General features: G+C 36.2%; 1 pseudogene; it reads left to right on the top strand.

Moving 5' to 3' along the window:
• Positions 1-8,868, top strand: part of LOC105551037 — a 63,875-nt pseudogene extending 55,007 nt beyond the window's left edge.
• Positions 8,869-13,238: the final 4,370 nt, after the last annotated feature.

Here is a 13,238-nt window from a genome sequence, read left to right on the forward strand (position 1 = left end):
AGAAGGTTCGCCTCTGGGCCAAATGCGGGCCACACAGAGGAGAATGTTGTGAGCTTCAAGTTTAAATGGAGTCTCTCTTGTTAACCCTATCCTTTCTTAAAATCATGCCATGTTTTATTTTCTTCATATTTGGCCTATGACAATCTTGTAGGGTATTTGTTTATTTGTGTTTCCTAAAGATTTTAATTGCCTTTATTTTCACCTTGCATTATATGCTCTTGTTTTTCCATGCTCTCAGTAGTTGCATTTAGTCTAAAGAGTCTTTCTAGTCCTTAATTTACAAATAAAGTTTAAATTACACATATAACACATGATTACACTATATGTTTGTAAATTTCAAACATTATAGATAAGAGTAAAGCACTTTTGACCACCAGCCCAATCTGAGACCACATTCCATTCTTGTATAATTTGAAAACTTGCTAAATATATAGTTTTTCTATATTGAGTCGAAATTCTTTCCACCCCTAAAATTTGCTAATTTTCACTGCTTAATATACCATCCACTATAAAATTTAATATCTTTCTTGATGGTTTTCATATCTGATCTTCAGAAATGCTGCCTACTAGAAATTTCCCATTGGAGTTAGCTAAAGCAATCTCAAATGCAACCTGGGCAAGACTGAAATCCTGATTCTCTAGCTCTAGTCTTTTCCCGAAAAACCTTTCCCAACATTTCCTAATTCAACGATTAGTTGTTACTATTTACCCAATTGCCCGTGATGAAAGTTTTATCCCTTGTATCCAGTGTATCACCAAATACTATTGATTTTATATCAGAAAAATGTCTTTAATATTCACTTTTCTCCACTATGCTTATCAGCCTAAGCCATGTTGATATAAGATCTCAGCTGGTTTAATGCAGGAGTCTGTACCAAAGAGTCTTTGCATGTGATGTTGTCTATGTCTGGAATGCTTTCCTTTCTATCTTTGGTTAACTCTTCCTTTGGCTCTTAACACAACTATCGCTTCTTTATAGAAGCCATCTCATCTCACACTCTCAAGTATCTATCAGGTTTCTGCTCTCAGAAACTATGTCTCATATTTCTGTACTCATATTTCAATTTGTAATTAAATTCTGTCTTCCTTGCTGGATTTAAGCTCCATCAGAGTAGGGACTCTTCCTGAATTGGCACATATTTAACATCTGGGACTGTGACAACCAGCCCCTCAGTTTCAGTGTTTCAGCCCCATTTACAATAGCAGTTTTTACTTCAATTTATCCTATTTCCAAGCCCCTTGTGCTCACTATAACCTGACTTTACTCAGTACATTGCCACCTCCTAGAATTAATATTCTGAAATTCCCTTCTGAAACCATTACCTATGCCTTTGCCTTTTTCATTTCTCCTAGAATGTTTTCTCTGTGTTCAATGCAATATCCTGTTGCAAAAGTAGTTTCACTCTTCTAGCTATTTCATCTTTTAGCGAGTGTCATTTGCCTCTCTATCCAGTGTGGATTCCAGAACTTATCCTATCAACATTATTCTTTCTTAAAAGTTAGCTTCTGTATCTTTTTGCAATTTCTTATCCCATGTTTTGCCAATCCCCAAAGTGGGTAAATAAGCTATTTTAGAAAGTGGGGACACAGGTTAAATAGATACATTTCTTAAAAAATAACTTAGTTTCAAATATTAAAGAAATAGGATCATTATTTAAAAGATCTTCCTACAAAAAAAAATCAGGCTCAGATATTTTTTAACCAATGAGTTCTGCCAAACATTCAAGAAACAGAACTACAATCTTACAAGAAATCTTTCAGAGAACTAAACGAGTCAGAATAATGACTAACTTATTTAATGTAGCTAATATAACCTTGACACAAAACCCAGACAAGGATGATATAAGAAAGTTTACAGACCAATATAACTTATAAATATTGCTGCAAATATATCAAACAAAATACTAGCAATCCAAATAAATAATGTATAAGAATGAAAAAAAATCATGACCAAATTATTTTTTTTTCCCAGAAATACTACTGTGCCTCAAAAATGTGAAAATCTGTTAGTGTAAATTTTCTCTTTAATGAATTTAAATAGAAAAAACCATATGTTCACTTTGGATGCATAAAAGAGATTTGACAAAATTTAATGCACATTTATTACCAAAAATATCTCTAGCAACTAGAAAAAGAAGATGTGGCAGAGTTTGCTGTTTTTCTCTTATATCTTTTTATTCTTTCTCTTTGTAAAAACACAACACCTTATTAGATGCTAGGCATTTAGTTGCTCAGGGTAAGAACTGAGCTTCCCTTGAAGATAGCTGTGACTATGATGAAGGCCTTTTTAATGGAACATAATTTGGCTTTATCTGTGGAATTGCAGAGTTGTACCTTTATAGGGAGGGAGCATGGCTGTCTCTTCCTCTGGTTGAAGAAAGGACCTGATGTTGAGCTATCTCAGACTCTGTGGAGGAGGAAACACCTTAGGAATGGTGGAAAAAGTAGAAAGAAGCTAGATTCCTGATGGCTGTATACAAAGTGACTTCCTTAATAGCTTAGACTTTAATGTGACAGAGAAATGAACTTCTGTCTATATAAGATATTTTAAAAGTTAGATCTCTGTTACAGCAGGCAAAACTTAACTAATAATAGGCTGGAATCTCCTTAACTCAACAAAGTGTATTTTAAAAGTTTGTACAAAAACATCATATTCAATGACAGACTTTCTTTAAGATCAGTAGTGACCAGTATAATCACATACAATTAACATTTAACTGACAGAGCAATAAGGCAAAAACAGAAAATAGGTTCTATAACAACCAGAAAGACCAAAAAAAGCTGAGGGATATGGATTAGGTCTCTACCTTTATCAGATACTCGAAACAATCTGAAGAAAAAATATTAGAATCAATAAAAGAGTTAATTAAGTTTACAGAGTACACAAGTAATATACAAATATTAAAGCAAATAGAGCTAGAAAATATAAAAAAGTATAATTACAAACAAAAAATACTTTGAGAATAAAAATTACTAAATATGAGAGCTGTATAGATAAAATAATAAAATAATAAAACTTCATTGAAAGATATTAATTATAAGCTAAATAAAATGACAGAGATTCTCATGGATAAGAATACTAAATAAAAGTCAATTATCTCCTAGTTTATATAAGCATATTTATATGTGGCCATGTATATGTTTATATATGTGTGTATATATACACACATACATATATATTTTTATATATATCTTCAATGCAATTGCAATAAAAATCCTGGTAGGATTTTCTAGTGGTACTTTAAAAGGCAATTAAAAAATTACATGGAAGTGCAAAAGACCAAGAATAACAAAAACACTCTTGAAAAACAATATTAGTAGAGTTTCCTAACTAGATATCAAAATTTTTCATATGAAGTTACAGAAAATATAGCATAGGGATAAAATAAGCTACCAGTGAAATAGAATAGAGAGCCTAGAAACAATCACAGATATAGCTGAAATTCTGATTTATAATGAAGGTGTGATTGTAGATTATGCAGAAAGGATATGTTTACTCAGAATACAGTATATTACTAAAACAACTGGTTTTCTCTATGGAACAAAAAGAAACACAAACAAGAATCCCTACTTTATCCTACATAGTAAAACCATTCTGAAATGCATTAAGACCTTGAATGAAAAAAAAAAAATCAAAACTTCCAGAAGAAAATGTGGGCTAACAATTGGTTAGTGGAGTGGTCCTTAAAAAGAGAAAAAGCACAAAACATGAAACAAAAGATTAATAAATTTGACTATATCAACCTTAAATTTCTGTTCATCAAAAGAGGCCATAACAAGAGTAAAAAGAGAGATTGCAACCTGGTAGAAAATATTTGAAACAGGTATTCTTAATCAAAAATTCACATACCAAATACATAAAATGGCTACAAATTTATTGAATAAATGCAACTGCCCAAAATAAACATTAATTAGGGTTGAACAAAAAAGAGGAAACAGGACTGAACAAAAAACAGAAAGAGGAAATTAGGATTGAACAAAAGAGGCCATCTTGAATGGCCAAAACAAGAGAAAATATATTAAACAAATGTGTATTCAAGAGAATGCAAACTAAAAGTGCGCTAGATTGGATAATGCTAATTATTGGAGAAGCTGTGGGCAAATGATAAGATTGTTAGTTTGGTGAACCAGTTTGGTTAAAAACAGAAAAATTCACAATAAAGTTGAATGTCCACATATCTTACCACAAAGTCATTCCACTCTTGTGTATATTTTAAGAGAAATTCTTGCACATGTGCCAGGGACTTGCATAATATCATGAATATCAGCATTTTCCCAATAGCAAAAAATAGAGAAAAAATTCAAGTATTCATTAACAGGATAATGGGTAAATTAATTTTAGTGCTTCAATTGAAAGGAAAACTATATATCAGTAAAAATAAATGACTTATTACTTTAAGAATCAACCTGAATGAATTGCAAAATCATTAGAGTATTAAAAGAAATTTTCAGAAGAATATGTGATTTATGATTCTACCTATATAAACTTTCAAATTAGGCAAAACAAACAAAATTGTCATTTAGAGATGTGTGTATGGCTGCATGGCAAAGGTAGAAAGAAAAGCAAGGTGCTAATTAACTCATGATTCAGTTATTGGTTATGTTTGGTGAATGGAAGTGCATGTGCTCAAGGAGGTGCATAAAGGGATTCAAAGACATTAGTCAGGTTGTAATTTTTAGACTTGGAAGCTGATACGAGTGTGTTTGCTTTTAACAATTCACATATGTTAAATACACTCCTCTGAATGATGTGTTACACAATTAAAAAGTAGAGGTTAAAGAAGAATATCTCTTCATTGCTTTTACTCCTTGTCCCTCCAATTCATTTTGCAAAGCATCACATTCTGGCTCATGATTTCCACTATCTTCCTGAAACTGTTGCCTCTGGGATGACCAATAACTTTCTTATCAGTAAATGCAAATATATCTCACTTGAATAAGAAATCACCCTTTCTTGCAACATTCCCTTCTATTAGTGTAGCTGGAAAGCCACTCTCCCATTTCTTCTTTGCATTTAAAGAAAAAATATAAGTAAAAATCACATATGAAGATTAAATTAACTTGAAGCACTAAAAAAATTATTTGCCATTTTTTGCAAATTGTATTTGAGTTGCAAATATTTACTAAGCCCACACTATATACAGGGCATGGAAAATTCAGAAAACAATCTCCATTCTCAGATCTGTTCTTTGGCCCATCATGTATGGTATTAGTATGTTGTTGCATTGCTATAGAGAAATACCTGAGACTGGATAATTTATAAAGAAAAGAGGTTTAATTGGCTCATGGTTCTGCAGGCTTTACAGGAAGCATGGTGCTGGCATCTGCTGGGCTTTTGGTCAAGCCTCAGGGCATTTTCAATCATAGTGGAAGGTGAAGTGGAAACAGGTACATCACATGGTGTAAGCAGGAGCCAGAAAGAGAGCACACATGAGAGAGAGAGAGAGAGAAAGAGAGAGAGAGACAGAGAGAGTGGGAAGGTGCCACACACTTTTCAATGACCACATCTCTCAAGAACTCACTTGCTATAGTGAAGACTGCACCAAGACATTAGGGATCTGCTCCCATGATCCAAACACCTCCCACCAGGCTCCACCTCTAATATTGAGGATTACAATTCAACATGATATTTGGGCAGGGACAAATAGCCAAAGTATATCAGGTATTATTTAGCAAAAATTAATAGTAGTCATATTATAAAGGCAATTGCATGTGATATAGGAGTTAAAGAGAAACTACTAGGGCAGATAATGAGGGTATGGGAGTCCTCGGTAAGGTTTTCCTTTTTAGTGAAAAGCAGCCCCCAAATCATTTTCTAACAAAGAACAGCCTGTAAAATTGAGCTGCAGACATAGACAAGCAAGCTGGAAGCCTGCACCCATGAATGCCAACAGAAAAAAAACTACCTGGGACTAGACATGTTCACAATGACTTCCTTCCCTTTGTCAGCTATGTGTATGGTAAGGAGCAGACAAGATGGTGAAAAGCCCATTTGCACAATAAGATTAGGGCAGGGCGACCAGCCTTCCCGGAACGCTATGTAAACACCACATCACACCTGGTCGAACCAATCTGTGGGCCCTATGTAAATCAGAAACCGCCTCCTCAAGCCTGCCTATAAAATCTGCTGTGGTCCACCCAGGCCATCTTTTCGCTTTTGGGTTCCTCGCTCTCGCAAGAGAAAGGGCTGCCCTCCTCTCTCCTTTCTTCTGCCTGTTTAACTTTTTGCTCCTTAATCCACTCCATGTATGTGTGTCCGTGTCCTTAATCTTCTCAATGCAGGAGACAATGAATCCCAGGTATTTACCCCAGACAACAATGCCACTTCAAATGTATCACTTTTAATGTGAAAATTACTACTGTGTTTGCATAACACAGTTTTGAGTTTCAAATTAGCAAGCATTCAGAATTAGAGTTTTCCTTAAATGGGTAAACACCTAATCTCTTTTCTGAGGCCTACTAGATTTATATTTTGATTTTTATAAATATGTATGGGAAGTTTATATTAAAGATTTTGTAATTGTTGATCCTTTCATTTAATTAAACATTTGAAAGAGTGCATTTTTTCCACATTCATAAGTGATCATACGGATTTCCTCAAATTTTCCAGAGGAGAAAAAATAACTATATTTGGGTGGAGCTAGAACATGGAATGGAAAGTTTCAGTCCAAAAGGCATTTTTTTCCGTCAAGTTATGAACATGTGAACATGGAATTATAATTGAAACCATTTTGTATACTTCACCATCAAATTCATACTGAAAATAGTGTTTTACTATTTTAAGCAACAGATATAGAAAACTCTCACTGGTCCACAGAATTTATTAGATGACTGCGATGGCACCACTGCATTAATCATGCTGGAGTGGTCAATGGGGTCAATGGCATGATATTAAGGATGTTAGATATATGTAGAAGAACTAAATAACACCTGTAGATAAATCTATGTTTTATAATGAACCAAAAACTTTTGAGATGGTTTAATGCAACACAATTAAGTTTAGTTAGTGCTAGCTTCTAGAGCTGGTAGATTAAAACAAAACTTGCCTTTAGCTTCCTATGCTTTTTCTTTTTTATTGTTCACTTTCCAATGATGATTTAAATGAGCACTGAGCAGATCAAAACCAAATATCTGAAGATCATGTAAGGTGGAAGAGCCTACAGGTAATTAATTTAACCCAAGTCAGTCCAATTTACAGTGAACATAAACTAGAAGAGGTATGAGACACTGATTTTGTGGAGTCCCTGTGCCCAGTGCTACTCTCTCTGTTTCAAGTTTGGCAAAAAAGTGGTTTACATTTGTCATGCCTACTTGCTGTCTTCTTATTGACTTCTCAAACCACTGCACTAAAATTGTTCTTGAAAAGATTACTCCTAATTTCATTTTGAGTTTTCAGTTAATCGACTTACCTGTAATATTTGCATTATTGATCAAATACTCTTTGAAATTCTCTCTGCCTCTGGCTTCCCCTGATTTCCTTTTTAACGTCAAAGACAAATCCTTCTCAGCTTCTTTGCCTCATTTCACTTTGCCTGTTCCTCCATTCCCACAATTTCCCATTTTGTTCTTTTCCTACCTGTCTCACAAATGATGGCGTCCCAGGGCTCCCTCCTTAGCTCCCTTATAGTTTCACTATTTACATTCTTCATGATAACCATCTACTTTTTAGTTTTAAATACCAGCAGTGGTTTTCTGCTCCTCCCATTTAACAGACAGCCAAAATACTCTTGTGCAGTGCCAGTCACATCCCTGACACACCGTGGTTAAAGTGAAGAATGGAGTAAATGGTTTTGCCTGTATTGGGCACCTGGTCACCAGGGCTGCTTTTAATTCTGGCAAAGTAGATATTGTCACCGTCAATGATTCCTTCATTGACGTCAACTACATGGTCTACATGTTCCAGTATGATTTCACCCATGGCAAGTTTCATGGCACTATCAAGGCTAGGAACAGGAAGTTTGTCATCAATGGAAATCCCATCATTATCTTCCAGGAGTGAGATTCTATCAAAATCAAATGGGCTGATACTGGTGCTCATTATGTTGTGGAGTCCACCAGCGTTTTCACTACCATGGAGAAAGATGGGGCTCATGGGGTGGGGAGTCAAAAGTGTCATCATCTCTGATCCCTTTGCTGATTCCCCCTGTTCATGATGGTCATAAAGAATGAGAATTATAAAAGATAATCAGCAATGCCACCTGCACCACCAACTGAGTAGCTCCCTAGCCAAAGTCATCCAGGACAACCTTGGAAATCATGGAGGGACTCATGACCACAGTCCATGACATCACTGTCACGTCACCCAGAAGACCATGGATGCCCCTTCAGGGAAACTGGTATGATGGCCATGGGGCTCTCCGGAACATCATCCCTACATCTACTGGTGCTGCTAAGGTTGTGGGCAAGGTCATCCCTGAGCTGAACAAGAAGCTCACTGGCATGGCCTTCCATGTCCCCACAGCCAACATGCTGGTATGAGAACCGACCTGCTGTCTGGAGAAACCTGTCAAATATGATGACACCAAGAAGGTGGTGAAGCAGGCATCAGAGGGCATCCTCAAGGACATCCTGGGCTATACTGAGCACCAGGTTGTCTCCTACTTTAACAGTGACACCCATTCTTCCACCTTTGTTGTTGAGGCTGCCATTGCCCTCAATGACCCCTTTGTCAAGCTCGTGTCCTGGTATTACAGTGCAGTTAGCTACAGCAACAGAGTGGTGGATTTCGTGGACCACATGGCCTCTGAGGAGTCAGACCGCCAGACCATCAACACCAGCAAGAGCACGAGAGGAAGAGAGAGTCCCTCACCTTCTAGGGAGTTCCTGCCACACTCAGTCCCCCACCACGCTGAGAATCTCCCCTTGTAACAGTTTCCATGCAGACCCCCTGAAGAGGGAGGGACCCAGGGATCCCCACCTTGTCATGTGCCATCAATAAAGTCTCCTGTACTCAGCCCAAAATATTAAATAATGGATAAATAAATAAATATATACATAAATAAAAAATAAATACCAGTAATATTCTGGAGACTTCCAAATTGGAATTTCCTTTCAAAGCTGTATCTCTTTAAAGCTGCATCTCTAGCTCCTTAAAAGGCATCTCAACTTGGGTAGTATATCAATCAGGGTCCAGTTAGGAGATAAAACCACACCAGTAGTTTAGATAGGAAACTTTGAATGTACAGAATTAACTAGTAAAAGATGATTAATTACTAAAATGAGGAAAAAGATGGCTGTAGAGGTAGAGAAATAGTAAATGCTGAAAGCTACAACCTCTAGGGCTATATAACCATGAAAAACTGAGTAACTAAGATTTTAAAAGAGCTGCCCTTTCCACCTCTCTCCAAGACTGAAGTCCAGATGTCTTGGGAGAAGATGCGGCTGCCAGAGGAACATGCAGTGGTAGAAAACTTGCCAGAAGGCACAAGGCTGGAGGTGGCCTGAGAGGGTTTCTGAGGTGAATGTCCCTGGCTTTCCACATGCTGATTTACTGGCTGCCATATCCGAAGAAAAAGCCACACTGAAATAGGAAGGGAGGGCCCTTCTGCTGTTATGGCCTTGCAGTATCCCTCCAGGGCTCTCTGTTGACGAAACCAAACATTGAGCCAGCTAGCAAAAGAGAAATGTTTACAGGGTCTGGCCAGTATCTCAGAGCAAGAAGGGTGGATTTGGGGGCTCAGAGGTGATAAACTGAGAACTGACACAAATGGTCCACTTATACCTCCAACTCGCTAAAAATGAGCAAGTTGAACAACTCGTTTTCCTCTGGTTCTTCTCTTACTCAATGGTATCACCATCTCCCTAGCTGCACGAACTGGAAATCTGTAAGGCATCCTAGATAATTCACTTTTACTCAGATACATATGGTCAATCAGCAGAGCCCGGCTACGAAAAGTGTGCAGAGCCATGACAGAGGCATTGTCATTCCAGCTGGCTGTGGAGTTACTTAAGAGTTGACCTGATTCCACACAAACAGCGTCTCCCAAAGGCAGTCACTGTACGTCCAGGACCTTTGTCTCTGTGGTGGAAATTGAGCTGTTACTCATGATTCTCTCCTTTTGTTCTGCAGTTTGGAGCCTTGGGGAACATCTTTCATATGTTTTCTTCCTTGGAACTCTTTGGAAGTGGCCAATCAGACCTGATGATCAGAGATATGCATTTTTTTTTTCTTTGCTGCTTCTGTTTTGTGTAAGCCACTCAAAAATTATGTGAATGCAACAACACAGGGAAATAGTCAATAGTACAGATGCCTACTTATGTCTTATTTATAGCTTATTTTTAAAACCAGTGGTTTTTACCACGAAAATAGAATCTTTTTAGTAATCTGTAATAGGAACAGTTTTTGCTTTGAAATATACTTGTGATACAAAATGTATACAGAAAAAAAATCGTTTTAACTATTTGATGTATTCCTCATCCAAATTTCATAAGAATTATTTTAAATGTTCTCTAAATATTTCTGATTTCTTCTAGAGTATGTATCTTCAATATTGTATATTAATATACAGATGATATACATGTTTCTCTAATCATGCATAGAGTACATATAGAAACATATACAAATGTAGTGATAGACAGATTATATTTAAATTAATATAAAGAAATTCTAGTATTTAGTTCCGTCCTGATGGACTGTCTTGTGTGTCACTTAAGGTTTATGTATCAAGCATTGGTGACAACTCTATTCATCTTTGTATGAACAGGGCAAACGGGAAATCAGATGTCTGTGTGTTCTGTGAGGAAGTACCATAGTTTCAAAACAGTGACTAGCTTGTGTTCTGTGCAGGTTCTTATTTAATAAGAATATGCCTTCTAGCCCTCACTCACCTTACTGTACACTTCTTTGATGGGTTTCTACTCCTGTCAAGGGGCAGAATGATAAAATGGAGAGAATTGCTGAAGTTTTGTAGTATTGCAATTGCAGCTTTGTCATTAACTGATTTAGTGCCCTTGTGACTTTGTACAAGCTACCTGATCTCTTTTAGACTTGTTTTTCTGGAAATAGAAGGGTTTCAAGACAGAAGGATCAGGCTTGGGAGGCTGTAAAGCATATCTTTTCTCTGACCCATGTGTAAAGTACAGTCAGATGTATTATAAGCTGGTGCACTTAAGAGGTATCAAGAACTCCTTGATTGGTTCTGTAGTATTAAACTTTGAGACTTACCAGAAGATAGAACTGAAGCTATCAGAAAGTGGAGTTTCTGCATAAGGCACCGTTTCAATGCCAGATTATCACCAACAATATTCCAGAAAGGTGGTCATCCAATTTCCAACTCTTGGGAGGGAAAATTCACTTGTTTTTAAAGAGATTATCTCCAGTAAGAAAAGTTTTAAATGAAACTATGTATTTAATACCCGAAAACCAATAAATTATATACAAATGTGTAATAAAATAATTTACCTTTATATATATACATGGTGACCCTTAGAAAATCTGAAGGCAACTATCATACTCCCTTTTGTCTCTTACCTTTAACAGAAACATATTCAATTCTTTAAATAAGTTTTCACATGCAATGACTTCCGGCTCCCTTGCTTACTGATTTGTTATTCTTTGAATATTCTGGAATTAGTTTCAAGGTTACTAGTTCCCAAAAAGTGTCCCCAGAGCTGGTTTTCTGAGCAGGCCCCAGCTCCTGCTGAGCACTGCCTCATACTGGGGGGCAGCTCATTCCTACTCCCTCTTACCCACTCACTCCAAGTGGTCTTTTCAAAAGCAGGCAAAGCTTCAGACTTTTTGGATGAAACTCCATTCTTTATTTGTTTCTAGATAGCTGGCTGAAAGACTGAAACCTGACCAGGGCACGTATTTTTGGATTTTACTTCTACTGTGTCTTTCTCCTTGACCTGGATCTTTGAACGCTAAATTTTGTTAGGTTTCTTGAATACTAAAACTCCAATTTTCCCTGATATACTGGATTCTGATCTCATTTTTGCCCACAGGACTCCCAATGCTATTCTTTCTGCCTGCCTGCATCCCAGGCCTAATTTTTCCAGAATTTCTTGTCTTGTGGTTATCTTGAGTCTGACACAAAAGTCTCTTCTTCCCTTCAATTCCTCCAGCTCTGAATGTCTGCACAATTCATTTCACATTTATCAAAAGTAGACTTGTGTCATCAGTTACCCTAAAAGCACATGTCTTGTCTGCCCAGTTGGATTAATCATATTCTGTAGTTGGAACTAGAGTTTTTGACATTTTGATAGTCAATACAATGCTTAATGTAAATCCTTGAACAAATTAATTTCTTAATAATACTCAATAAGTAATTGTTGAGCTAAAGCGATGGCCAAACATGACTTCTCCTCTAATGTACTTTGGAAAATGATTAGGTTTTTGGACCAGTCATTAGATTTGTACTTTGAAGAATTTGTTTACTTCCTCCTCTCTGACTTTTAAAATTGTGTAACATACTGGGTATTCCTTTTAGGTTTGGTTGCCAGGAAAGTTATAATGAAGTTCACCTACTGTGTTGGCTCCATGCTTCCCTTACTGTTTTCAATTCTAACATCCAGTTTTCATTTCTATTATATTAATTGTATGTTATGCCTTTCTCTCATTTTTTAGTAAGACATTTTAAATCCTTTATGAGAAGGAAGGGTATTACAAATACATTTGTACAAGGCTCTTACTAATAGAAATAAAACTTTTTTAAACTATTTTTTTTTTTTTTTTGCATTTTGACATTTAGGAAGTAAAAAAAGAACCAATCTGAAGAAGATATAAGAGGCAGAGTAAGTTTAGATCCCTACCCATTGAAGAAATATTTATCATTTTGCAAACAAGCTGATTGTAATTTTTCTTGAAATGTAATGTAAGGTGAATTAAATAATTGGAATTTCAGATGGAAAAGAGACTAAGAGATTCATATGTTTCAAATGCTACTACTAACTTACTTAGAACAGAGCCATCTGGACAGAATCCATGTTGATATGTGAAAGAAAGGCAAGTAATTTCCTTGAGTTATACCTCCATGAAATATCTTCCAAAATAGACACAATATGAGTTTCGGGTACAGTAAGAAAGACTGAACTGAAATCGATGTTTAACAGCTCTAAGGGACATGGAGTAACTATAAAGCAATGAGAAGTTTTGTGTGTTGCTCATTTTTACTATTTTTGATTCCTATTCCATACTACCCTAATGTCGTGACAAGGTGAAAATGGCAAGTTTCCTATAATCAGTGCTAGATATTAGAATGTATTCCAAATTCCATAAGAATTATTTTATACTACCTAGT

The sequence above is a fragment of the Mandrillus leucophaeus genome, unplaced genomic scaffold (genome assembly GCF_000951045.1).
Source record: "Mandrillus leucophaeus isolate KB7577 unplaced genomic scaffold, Mleu.le_1.0 Scaffold503, whole genome shotgun sequence".
NCBI lineage: Eukaryota > Metazoa > Chordata > Mammalia > Primates > Cercopithecidae > Mandrillus > Mandrillus leucophaeus.